Source organism: Thamnophis sirtalis, unplaced genomic scaffold, assembly GCF_051295495.1.
Source record: "Thamnophis sirtalis isolate CommonGarterSnake01/CBP01778 unplaced genomic scaffold, rThaSir2_p1.2 scaffold_1, whole genome shotgun sequence".
NCBI lineage: Eukaryota > Metazoa > Chordata > Lepidosauria > Squamata > Natricidae > Thamnophis > Thamnophis sirtalis.
In genome coordinates, this window is record NW_028261381.1 from 110,980,057 (window position 1) to 110,992,653 (window position 12,597).

Consider the following 12,597-nt stretch of genomic DNA (forward strand, 5'->3'; position numbering starts at 1 on the left):
CTGACCAGAGTACATCAATGTCTTATGATGGCCCAAGAAATGGCATAGTTTTCAGCAAAGTACAGTTCTAGGGCCTGTTATAAATTACAATGCAGACTAAAATTCAAACTATTACCCTTCCATATACTGTTTTTCCATTTTGCATTTAAAAACAAATCTTACCTTGTTCAACCTTATATGTGCAGGACTAAATACAAAAGTTAGTTTAAAATTTTCATACCTGCTCTGGACAAAAAAATAGTAGATTCAGTACCATAATACTCTACAGATTTAAGCCTTTGGTAATAAACCAACATTGAGATTGTGGGGTAATCAGGGATTGCTCAGTGAAAACTTCAAGTAGGCAAGAGTTGTGGGGGGAAAGGACAAATATGTTTTGAATTATTTAAAGAATTAGAAATAATGTCTTTATATGAACCTATAGTATGGCCATACATGGGAATATTTTACTTAGTTCCAGCTGCATCTCAAAAACGTTAATATAGAGATGCAAAAAATGCCAAAGCAAAATGTATTGGAGATTTTAAATAATTCCTCTGTAAGAAAAGAAATATGATATGTAATAGTGATGATGTATTATAGATATTCCTCACTTAATGTCTATTTGTTCAACAATTATTCCAAGTTACAACAGTGATGAAAAAATAAGACTTGTAACTTGTCCTCAAACATATAATTTTTGCAACACCCCTGCAGTCACATGATTTGGACCTATCTGTATTTATGATCATTTCCCCCAATACCGCTCCTGCTGACCTTTTTCCTTCTCCTTGGCGTAATTAGTTTAGTTTAGTTTGCCTTTATTTGTATGCCGCCCTTTTCCCTAAGGGGACTCAGGGCGGCTCACACTTCAAAAGGGAGGGGGAAACAACAAACAGTAAACAATACAACATATTAAAAGAGAAAAAATGCAACAATCATACCATTCGAGTGGGGCTATAATCTTAGCCCCAGGCCAGCCGGGACAGCCAGATCTTTACAGCAGCGCGGAAGGATTGGAGGGTGGTGAGGGTCCGAATCTCCACGGGGAGTTCGTTCCAAAGGGACGGAGCAGCCACCGAGAAGGCCCTCCTCCGGGTAGTTGCCAGTTTGCACTGGCTAGACGATGGGATTCGGAGGAGGCCTAATCGATGCGATCGAATCGGTCTGGTGGAGGTAATTGGCAGTAGGCGGTCTCTCAAGTACCCAGGCCCACTACCATGAAGGGCTTTATAGGTGATAAGTAGCACCTTGAAGCGCACCCGGACCTTCCTCTTACTTCCTCTTACATCTCACTGGACCTTCCTCTTACTCTTCCTCAACTTCCCCTCTTCTAGGATCAGTGATATCTTAAGCACTATGGTAGAGGGACTCTGTTGGCAGTGTGCTTGCCCCCATCCCTCACTATCACCTCCTCCTCCACTGCCTGGGCCTCTAGTTCCTCATCATTGCCAGGAAGACCACAAGCAGGGGTGGGATTCTATCAATTTGGACCAGTTCTGGCAAACTGGTACCTCAGACGATCAGCTGGGCCTGCCTTCCTGCTCCTGCTCTATCCTGTCTAGCTTTCTAGCTCATCTCAATCACGTGGCATAGCTGATTTCCCCCCAGCTGTTTTACTTACCGATGCTGACTTGGAAGGTAAGCAGCTTCTAAATGCTCCATTTTCAGCGCATGCATGCCCGCAAAGCTCTTGCTCACTGAACTGGTTGTTAAATTGGCAGCATACCACCACAGGCCACAACTGAGAAAGTAGAGTGTGAGTGATGTAATTCTCAGCTCTTAGGGCTTTTCAGGCATCAAGGCTCCTCCTCCATGGTAGTGCTGTGGCTGACGTAGGATCTGGAGTGGGCTGAGATTGCTGAAGGCCCCAGGCCTTCTCTCCCTCTCCCTCTCTCTCTCTCTCAATAGGGAGAGGAGTGAGCCCAGCATCAACAGAGCTCCTCACTGTGAAGTTTGAGGTATCAGAAAATCCAGCAAAGGGAGGATAAGGAATGGTTGGGGTAGAGAAAGATGAAGAAGGTTGACTGGGGGGTAGGGGGTGGTAGCACAAAGCCCTTCAATGATTAAACTTTTAGAAGATTAGAAAGAGTTTAAAAAACAGTTCTTACCTGATGTAGACTTAGGGAATTTGAAAGTATCAAAGACAATAAAATTGAGGTACCAAAATTGCAATATAAAAGACAAATCAAGAATAGAACACCTGTGACAAGAAATTCTGGATGATGCTTCTAGATGCGATTTACAAAGTAGGCTGTTGAAAGCTTTGAAAACTACTTTTAAATGCCAAAGATTAATGAAATATCAAATCTTGCCATGCTATTGGAATAATTCAAAGGTCAGGATTGTGAAGAAAAGAAAGAATATACAGTTGGACTATTTGATCAGGAATGAACTATTAGTTTGATATTTCTGGTAATTCCTAATGAATGTTTTGCTGACCAGGACTGAAAAGATGATGATTTGTGGATTGCATATAAATAAAAGTTAGGCTATGGGAAGAATATTTTTTATTTCTAATTTTAAATGAGAGAGTGAAAATTACATTAGTTTACACTCTGTGTGATTAAGTTTGGGAACCATTTCTTTAGTACTGTCTTGTTTCTTGTTTCTTTCCCTTCTACTTGCTTTCTTTTTTCTCTGCAATTTTGGAACTCTTCTTTAACTTTCCTTTTTGCTTCTAATTTAGTTTATATTAGTTTTTGCTAATATATGTTTACTAAAACTTTAATAAAATTATTTTTAAAAATAAATAAAGCGGACATTTTCCCCTCTAAATCTTCATCTTATTTAGTGAATCTAAATTTATGACAGTCAAGTAGAAAACATGAAACACTATATAACCAAAATTTTAAAAATCACTTCCAATAATCTGTAATGATAATCATTAAATTGAACAGCTATACAAGGGATTAAACAAAGAGGTGAAAAATAAGGTTTTCAGGAGTTCTTAGTAACAAGCAATAATATTAACTCCAGAAATATTCATATCTTTAAATATCATTTCCTGCTATTATCCTCATGTTTTGTGTAGACTACTAAATGGTTAAGTTTTACCTGTGAAGGATGCTAAATTAGACAGATTTTAGTTCTTATCCTGAATGGCTGATGTTCAGAGTAGCCTGCTGTTACTATTGAAAGTTCAGACATTTGGGTTTTGTGCTTATTATTTTGTGTTTTGTTTTATTGTTACTCTAAATTTCTGAAAAACTGGCTACAGGTAGCCCTTGACTTACAATAGTTCATTTAGTGACCATTCAAAATTACACTGAAATGGCACTGAAAAAAAGGACATGACCATTTTTCACATTTATGCCCATTGCAGCTTCCCCACAGTCATGTGGTTTATATTCGGATGCTCGACAACTGACTCACATTTATGACCATTGCAATGTCCCTGGGTTGTGTGTTCCCCTTTTGCAACCTCTGACAAGCAAAGTCAATGGGGAAACCAGATTCACCTAACAACTGTTTTACTAATATAACAACAGCAGTGATTCAGTTATCAAAATGGCAAGTCGTAAAATGGGGCAAAGCTCACTTAACAAATTTCTCATTTAACAACATAAGTTTTGGGCTCCATTGTGGTCATAAGTTGAGGAGTACCTGTATATAATTGATCAATGATTTGGATGAGGGAATAAATGGGGAACTCATCAAATCTGCAGATGACACCAAGCTGGCAGAAATAGCCAACACTCCAGAAGATAGGCTTAAGATATAGAAAAATCTTGACAAACTTGAACATTGTGCACTATCTAATAAAATGAAATTCGATGGTGAAAAGAGTAAGGTTATACATTTAGGCAAGAAAAACAAAATGCACAGGTACAGTATAGGTGATACCTTGCTCAATAGTAGTAACTGTGAGAGGGATCTTGGAGTCCTAGTGGACAACCATTTAAATATGAGCCAGCTGTGTGCAGCAGCTGCCAAAAAAGCCAACACAGTTCTAGGCTACATAAACAGAGGGATAGAATCAAGATCACGTGAAGTGTTAATACCACTTTATAATGCCTTGGTAAGGCCACACTTGGAATACTGCATTCAGTTTTGGTCGTCACGATGTAAAAAAGATGTAGAGACTCTAAAAAGAGTGCAGAGAAGAGCAGCAAAGATGAATAGGGGACTGGAGACTAAAACATATGAAGAACGGTTGCAGGAACTGGGTATGTCTAGTTTAATAGAAAGGACCAGGGGAGACATGATAGCAGTGTTCCAATATCTCAGTGGTTGCCACAAAGAAAAGGGAGTCAAACTATTCTCCCAAGCACCTGAGGGTAGAATAAGAAGCAATGGGTGGAAACTAATCAAGGAGAGAAGCAATTTAGAACTGAGGAGAAATTTCCTGACAGTTAGAACAATTAATTGGAATTGGAATTGGAATTGGAAAGTTTATTTATAGGCCGCCCTTTTCCCTGGGGGGACTCAGGGCGGCTTACAATTCATGGGGAGGGGAATACAAACAGTGAGACATAAAACAATACATATTCATCATTCGGGTGGAGACGGATTACAATCTAACCCCAGGCCTGATGGGATAGCCAGATCTTAAGGGCTGTGCGGAAGGTCTGGAGGGTGGTGAGGGTACGGATCTCCACGGGGAGATCGTTCCAAAGGGTCGGAGCTACTACCGAGAAGGCTCTCCTTCAGTGGAACAGCTTGCCTCCAGAAGTTGTGAATGCCCCAACACTGGAAGTCTTTAAGAAGAAGTTGAATAGCCATTTGTCTGAAACGGTATAGGGTTTCCTGCCTAGACAGGGGGTTGGACTAGAAGACCTCCAAGGTCCTTTCCAACTCTGCTATTGTATGGTATTGTATTCACTATTGAAATTCTTCCATATGGAAGTTCTGGAAAATGGGGTTGGATTACAAGTCATATGCAGCTTATCAGCCACAGAAGCTATTTTTCAAGGTATCTGACATGATAATTATGCTGTTTTTTTGCAGTCCTAGAGGAGTTTTATCAAAACCCTCACAGTGCCAGGCCTCAAGTTGTACAGGACTGATAATAAAGTATAAGTAGATAGTTTTTCACTTCATTACGCTGTGGCTTGAAATAAACTTTTGTTTAAAAATAAACACTTGATTTATGTCTTTAAAAAATGTGAACAACAGTGATATTTTTATTACACGTCTAACTAATTATCAGCACTAATAGACTTCGAGCAACTTTGTTTATCCTTTGTGACAGAATTTAGAAATTCAGTCAAGGTAAATGATTCTATGCAGCAAAGTGTAGAGTACTAAAAGACCTGCTTCATTATGAAAAAAGTAACAGCCAGGGATCAACCTGTATCTTAAGCTCAATATTAAATATCAACTCTCATAATACTGATGCATATAATAATGTCTGCTGTAAAGCTACCTCGTAATTAAAGGATTTATTTTTGGCTGCTGTAAAAAGTTCTTTGAGGACTTGTTTGTCAACTAATACAAAGGAGAATCTGGAACTGGCCCAGCTTTTTGTGGAACAGAGAGGCATCAGATGAAAAATATACACACAAAGGCTGCTATAAAGTCCAAAAATGCTGTTCTGAGAAAAGCAACTGTCACTTATCTTGTGTGTTGCTCTGGTATCCAGAAGTATAAGATGTTTTCTTACAATAATTGATATTTGTCAAAGTGGTTTACATTCCACATTCTCTCTTCAGATACACTAAGCTTTTCAAAGAAGTTGCAGTTCCCACGATTTATAGAGTTCAGTCACCTAGTAAAAGAGTTACCATGCCTTTAATTGGTTTATGGCTTGGCATCTTACAGGGGGTGTAAAGCTTCTTTGGCTTTTTTTAATCAATAGTGCCATGTGTTATTGATTAATGATATTTGAAACAATGCAGGAAATATAAATTAGATTACTTCCTATCAGTGGTCATGCGGGTGCAAATGTTTGTATCCTGCTCAGAGTCTTTTTTAAAAGGTTCATAATTAGCTGCAAATTACATTTAGCACTACTGTATAAGAAGTATCTTTTCATGAATCAAGGCGGCCCGGATCCAGCGTGCGGGATGCTTAGATCTGGTCCGTGGGGCCATCCTAGAAACAGAGAAGAACTGGCCTATGGTGCTTCTGCCAGGAAAAATGGACCTCAGGAGGGCTGTTTCACTGGCAGAGAGTTGCAGGATGCCCTCACAGTGAAAAACAGAGCTTGTGAGCCCATTTATTCCTGGCAGAGCACTCGGGCTGCCATAGGTACCCCTGACACTAGTTACGTCGAGCTGGCCACACCCATGCTGGCCACGCCCACCCCTAGCCCTCCAAGATCAAACACAACCCTGATGCAGCCCTCAATGAAGTCGAGTTTGATACTCCTGAATTAGAACAAATGTCCAGGAATCTCTTTCTTACAATAGCCTGCCTAATGTTTCTAGGTTTTTCAGTAGTGCAGCATGAAGACAACAGAAACTTAAATATCAGGAGTAATGGCTATTGATAAATCTATTCTACATGAAAATATTTCATCCATATAAACATATCTACAGGCAGTCTTCAACTTATAATATTTAGTGACCAGTGGTGGGTTGTTCTTACCGTCGCTACCGGTACGCTGCTCGTGGTCTGTTCATGCACGCGCCTGACGTGCGCTGTGCACGCATGTGCACTACACCATCCCTGTGACAACCAGCTGCTTGTTGGGGCTCGAGCAGGTGCCCCACACTGTTCACAGGTGTGCACTTTGCCATTTCCTATAAAAATAATTATAGAGCACAGGGTGGGCTAAATGAGCCACTATACTGGTACACTCTCAGCTGCTCCCGGCTACTACCAGTACAGCCGTACCGTAACATACCCACAGCAACCTACCACTTTTAGCGACTATTCAAAGTTAATGACAGACTTCCCCAAAGTTATTTATGAATTGGATATGGGGTTCCAATGGCTGGGATACCCTGCAATCACATGACTGCATTTTGGAAATCAGCAACTACTCCACATTTATAATTGTTTATAGTGTCCCATGGTCGCATGACTATAATTTACAACTTTTTTTATCAGAAACCAGAATTTATTTCCAGTTTCTGGCAAACCTCCCCCCCCCCCCCCCCCGGTGTACAATGAGTTTCCTTAACAATCTCCGCATTTCTTTAATGATTATGGTGGTTGACTTAACAACCACTACAGAAAAGGTTGTAAAATCAGGTGTGATTAAATTGTGACCTCCTTAATGACTGGTACAACTTATGACCATAATTCCAGCTTTAATTATGGTCACAGGTTGAGGCCACCTGCACAGTAATGGTGTGGTTGAGTTATTTTACATGTTGTCATGCATCATCTTATGGGATAAGAACTTGTTTGGATAATGATATGCAGTATTACATTTCTTACAAAATGTAGTAAGCCGGTCCATCTATATTTAGAGCCCTTGTGCTTGTTCTGATGAATAGAATTATGTTCTATCCTGACATCACCATCTTTGGAATTCTATAAACTTTTCAAATCATGTAACTACTGTAGAAATCAAGGCTTCATTTCATATAGTTTCTCTTACCTTCTTAAAGAAAGAGGAAAATTCAATTTCCTGCTGAGGAATCCATACAAATTAAGATGTTTTCCATCTAGAATCCTGTTTTCACATATGCAAATAGTCCTCGACTTACAACAGTTCATTCAATGACTGTTCAAAGGTACAACAGCACTGAAAAAAAGTGACTTATGACTGTTTTTCACACTTACAAGTGTTGGGGCATCCTCATGGTCCTGTGATCATGTCAGGAGAGGTAGTTGGTCTTATTCAGCCGAGACACCAGGAAACCTCCTCCCATTACGCCAACAGAGGTCATGCTGCCTGCTAACCATGATACAAACCACTTACTCTCGTGCAAGCTCACACTAGGCTCTCAAGTCACTCTGGCTCTCTCTCTGGACTGAGCCCATAACCTGTCAGAGTTTTAGCAGTGAGACTATTATTATGAGATAAACCCAGGAGTACAATACAGCACACAGAGCCTTTAGACAATTAATAGTGGTTTATATATATTTATATACAGACCTACACATGGTAAATAAATCCCTTACCACTCAGCTACAGACACAAGGAGAGAAATGAGATACACGATGAGAGAGAGAGAAACACCCTCTAATGACCATCTATATATAGACACCTCTATTGCTGAATCATCTTCATTGCATCAGCTTACAGTTTATAGTTTACAACCTTATATCAGCTGGTAGCTATTAAATCCTCTCACATTGATGATGATTACAATGTCGCAGAGTCATGTGATCACCTTTTGTGACCTTTCGACAAGCAAAGTCAATGGGGAAGCCAGATTCATTTAACACCAGGCAAGAAAGATCATAGAATGGGACAAAATTCACTTAACAACCATTTTGCTTAGCAACAGAAATGTTGGGCTCAATTGTAGTCGTAAATCAAGTGAGCCCCTAAGTTTAAATCCAGGGCCCCTTTTAGAATCAAAGAGATTGTAGCTGCTTGTTTCCTAGCCTTGAAGTTTTCCGCCATCTCTCTCTCTTTGTTTACAAACTGGATTTTACTGGTATGAAAAATCAGAGATCTATGCTTCACAAGCTGCAACTCTTACTCCTCTGCCTCGGTTTAACTTCCCTCTTTTACAAATGTGGAAGTGCCAAGAGCATCCCCCTCCCCCTCCTCCAATCAGAGGAGCCCCTAGAAAACCAGAGATGATGTCTAACACCTGTGTGGACTGAAATGTGATGCTTGGGCAAGCTGTGGTTCTGGAAACTCTGTTGAATGAATGAATAGGAATGAATAGGCAAGCCTGTTTCAAGAGTGGACAGGAGGTTACAGCAGGAAATTAAATGAGCCATCATAGGGGGAGGGAAGCAACTACCAAAGGAATGGCATCCAGATCCTTGAAATGTGATAAAGTATAAGACAAATAGTAAAGGTAATAAAATTCAAGGAAACTATATTTCAAGGCCCTGTGGGGGAGCAGTGGAGATAGGACAGTCCAATCCACTTGCTAATAAAAGTGCTAACATTGTGAGAGATATGGCAAGACTAAACATCGCCCTTGATATCAGCTCTAACGTGATGCCATCAAAAGTTACAGGGAAGAAGATAGAAGTTCATTTTCAATGCTCTGAAATATCCAACTAGTCAATTCTTGTGGCACAGCAGTGATGGGTTGCTAGCCGGTTTACTACCAGTTCGCTTATGCTCGTGTGTGCGCACAATGCTTCTGCATATGTACAGAAGCAACTGGGTAGGTGGGCAGAGCCTCCCACCACCACCACTACTAGTTCAGCCGAACCGGGACAAACCAGAAGCAACCCACCTCTGTTGCACAAGGCACTATTTTTTTCCTCAAGGAAAAAGAAGTTGTATGTCCAGTCATTGTGATGCAGTTCTCCCCATTCAAAAGAAAAAGGAAATGTGAAGGATGAGAAACTTGCTGAAGGTCATTCATCCATGTCCACACATATCTTACTGAATACAGATTCTGTCCATTACAGAACAAGTCTCTCTTGCACTCCAAGAAGGTCATAGGGGATCCAAAGGTTTCCAGCCACTTAACAGATACTGTATAAGGGGAAGGATAACAGACAAGGAATATTCTGGCTTATCACCATGCTTGGTCTATGAGATAGGAATACCATTTAAGAGATAGAAAAGTTAAAATGGAAAGAGAATTCTGCCCATCTACCTTGATGCTGTGCGAATCTCTTAGAGCAGTGATCCACAACTTTCCTGGCTCTGCAGACCAGTGGTGGCGGCATGTGGTGGCGGCAGCAGGAGGATGGTTTCACGCACACCTAATCCTATGTATGCACAAATGGAGCTTTGCACTCTACCACCCCACTTGCATGGCCTGGTTCCCAATGGGCCGTGGACCAGGGGTAGGTTCTGGCAGTAGTTCACTGAGCGTGCATGCACAGTGCAATAAAAACTGTATTGCGCCTACACAGAACTGAAAAACAAGATGGCCCGGAGAACCAGTTTGGGGGCATGGCAGGCCTGGGTCACTACCAGTTCCAGTGACCCAGGCCACCAAACCACTACCAGTTCGACTAGTAGGAACCCACAACTGCAGTGGACCAATACCAGGCTACGGACCAGAGGTTGAGGATCCCTGTGTTAGAGGTTTATAAGTGTTCCAAATTTCTCTGTCAGTTCTGACATTCACAGGGCATTCTATGATTTAAAGGAGATAATGCCAACACTGAAGAGTGTCTTTGGTGGCCAAAAGCTCCTTGTTAAAAAATATAACCATTTTATTCAGCTAGAAGCAGCTGTCTGAAAGAAAAAGATCACAAGAAGCTGTCATCCAACTCTGGAGTAGATTGAGTACGCATACTATATACACATCCAAATTAGAATTGTCAGTCTGAACCACAAAAGGGAATGTGGGGGCTAGATGATAAAGGCAAGGTTGAGGAAACGTATTCTTGTTAGTGATCTGTTTTCGACTTGTTAGAATTTCCGAATCTCACCTTAATGACAGTCAGTTAAAAACCAGATAAAGGGTTTTCCCCCCTTCTGTTTAATTGAGTCTCATGCTCAGAGACTGCCCAAACAAGTTCCTGTAGATTTTTTTGGCACAGTTTTTCAGAAGTCGTTTGCCATTTCCTCCTTCTTATAGCTGAGAGAAAGTGACTACTCCAAAGTCACCCAGCTGCTTTGTGCCTAAGGCAGGACTGGAACCCACAGCCTCCCAGTTTCTAGCCTGAGACATGTTCAGCTTTATGTAGATCCATAAATAGCAATAGCAATAGCAGTTAGACTTATATACCACTTCATAGGGCTTTCAGCCCTCTCTAAGCGGTTTACAGAGTCGGCATATTGGCCCCACAGTCTGGGTCCTCATTTTACCCACCTCGGAAGGATGGAAGGCTGAGTCAACCCTGAGCCGGTGAGATTTGAACCACCGAGCTGCAGATAGCAGTCAGCTGAAGTGGCTGCAGTACTGCACCCTAACTACTGCACCACCTCGGCCCTTAAAGTCCCTCTGAGGAAATGTATTGGCCCAAATAATTCACTACAGGCAGATCAAAGGTGCATTTTTCATCTTAGTGTAGTGTTGTAGGGATATCCATACTTCTTTCATTTTCAGAGTGAGATCCTCAGGTAAATTAGCAAATTATCTAAAATAAACAATAGGTCATGAAAAAAATACGATTCATGAATCTTTGGAAGACTGCTGAGATTGGATTTTAATTTTACATAATTAGAATACAAAACAGTTAAATATTTGAGTCCTTCTTTTATGAAAATTAAGTTGTAAACTACCCTGATACTTAATTTGATAAAGATGCAGCCTTTCTGTAAATATTCCAAAGGTTTGGACATTTATTTATTAAATTTATATGGTTGATTCTATCAAGTAGCTCTGGGTGGAAATGAGGAGGAAGATAGCAGTTCCTACAAATTATAGAATTTAGAAGCTAGTAATCCATCTCTTTTAAGAATAAAAAAGGTCTTATTGGGAAGAAAGAAGGAAAAATAAAGTCTTTCTGCAAATATTAATCAATAAAGATCTTTTAGAAGGTGAATTATACCTTTGAGATTCAGTGGTGGAATTTTGTGGGAATGAAGAATTTTAGGAACAAAAAAGAAAATAAGATAAGCAAAATATATAACTGCCAGGGACATACATCTTTAAGTTTTTTTATTCGGATTTATGTAGCAACCCTGAGAATTATCTGATGAAGATATAAATGTCTTTTAATCTAAAATTGATCTTCTGCAGTTGGATTCTTCACAACAACAATTAGTCTTCTGACCATGGAAAAGCTTTTAAAAAAATATATGATTTTTTTAATTATGAGTAATTAAAGCACCCGGACTGCATGGCTTTCCTGTGGAATGTTATAAAGCATTTATTGGTATTTTTGCTCCTAAACTGTATCAACTATCTAATGAGATCTTTGCGAAAGGAATTTTATATTTTTTATCAATGAAGTATATATTACAATCATATCGATGCATGATAAAACATCATATATCTGAGAGGAAGGTGGGCAGTACCTAAATTAGATAGATAGATAGATAGATAGATAGATAGATAGATAGATAGATAGATAGATAACTAATTATCAGTATATGCCATTCATTAATGTAAATATTAAAATTTTAGTTTAACAAATAGATTTTAATAAGCAATTCTTCAATAGTTAAGAACAAGCATGTTTTATCAAAACTAGACACAGGACAGATATTTAGCTGGCAATATATTTGACTCACTTGAATAAAAATAATAACTGCATTTTCATCAGTACATGGGGGGATCTTTGGTAAACTTTACAGACAACACACACACATACACACACACACATACACACACACGCACACACAAACACACACACACACATATAAAACATAAATCAAAAATGGATATTCTAAATATGATGCATAATAAGCATGCAGTCATAGGATGGAAGCAGTGCATTCAGCTGAAATTACATGATCAAACCTTAAGACCAAATAAGGGCTTTCTTCCTTGTTGCAATCCATTTGTGACAGCCTCATCCATGAGATGCAAACTTTTTACTAACAGAAAAATTAGACCCAAAAAAAAACCAACCCCTCTAGAAAAATTGTTTCATTTAATAATATATCAAAATCTCATGTCTAGGTGGTGAATAGAGAAGACTATTCAGAATTTTCCACAGAACAGAGCACTAATAAAGGTT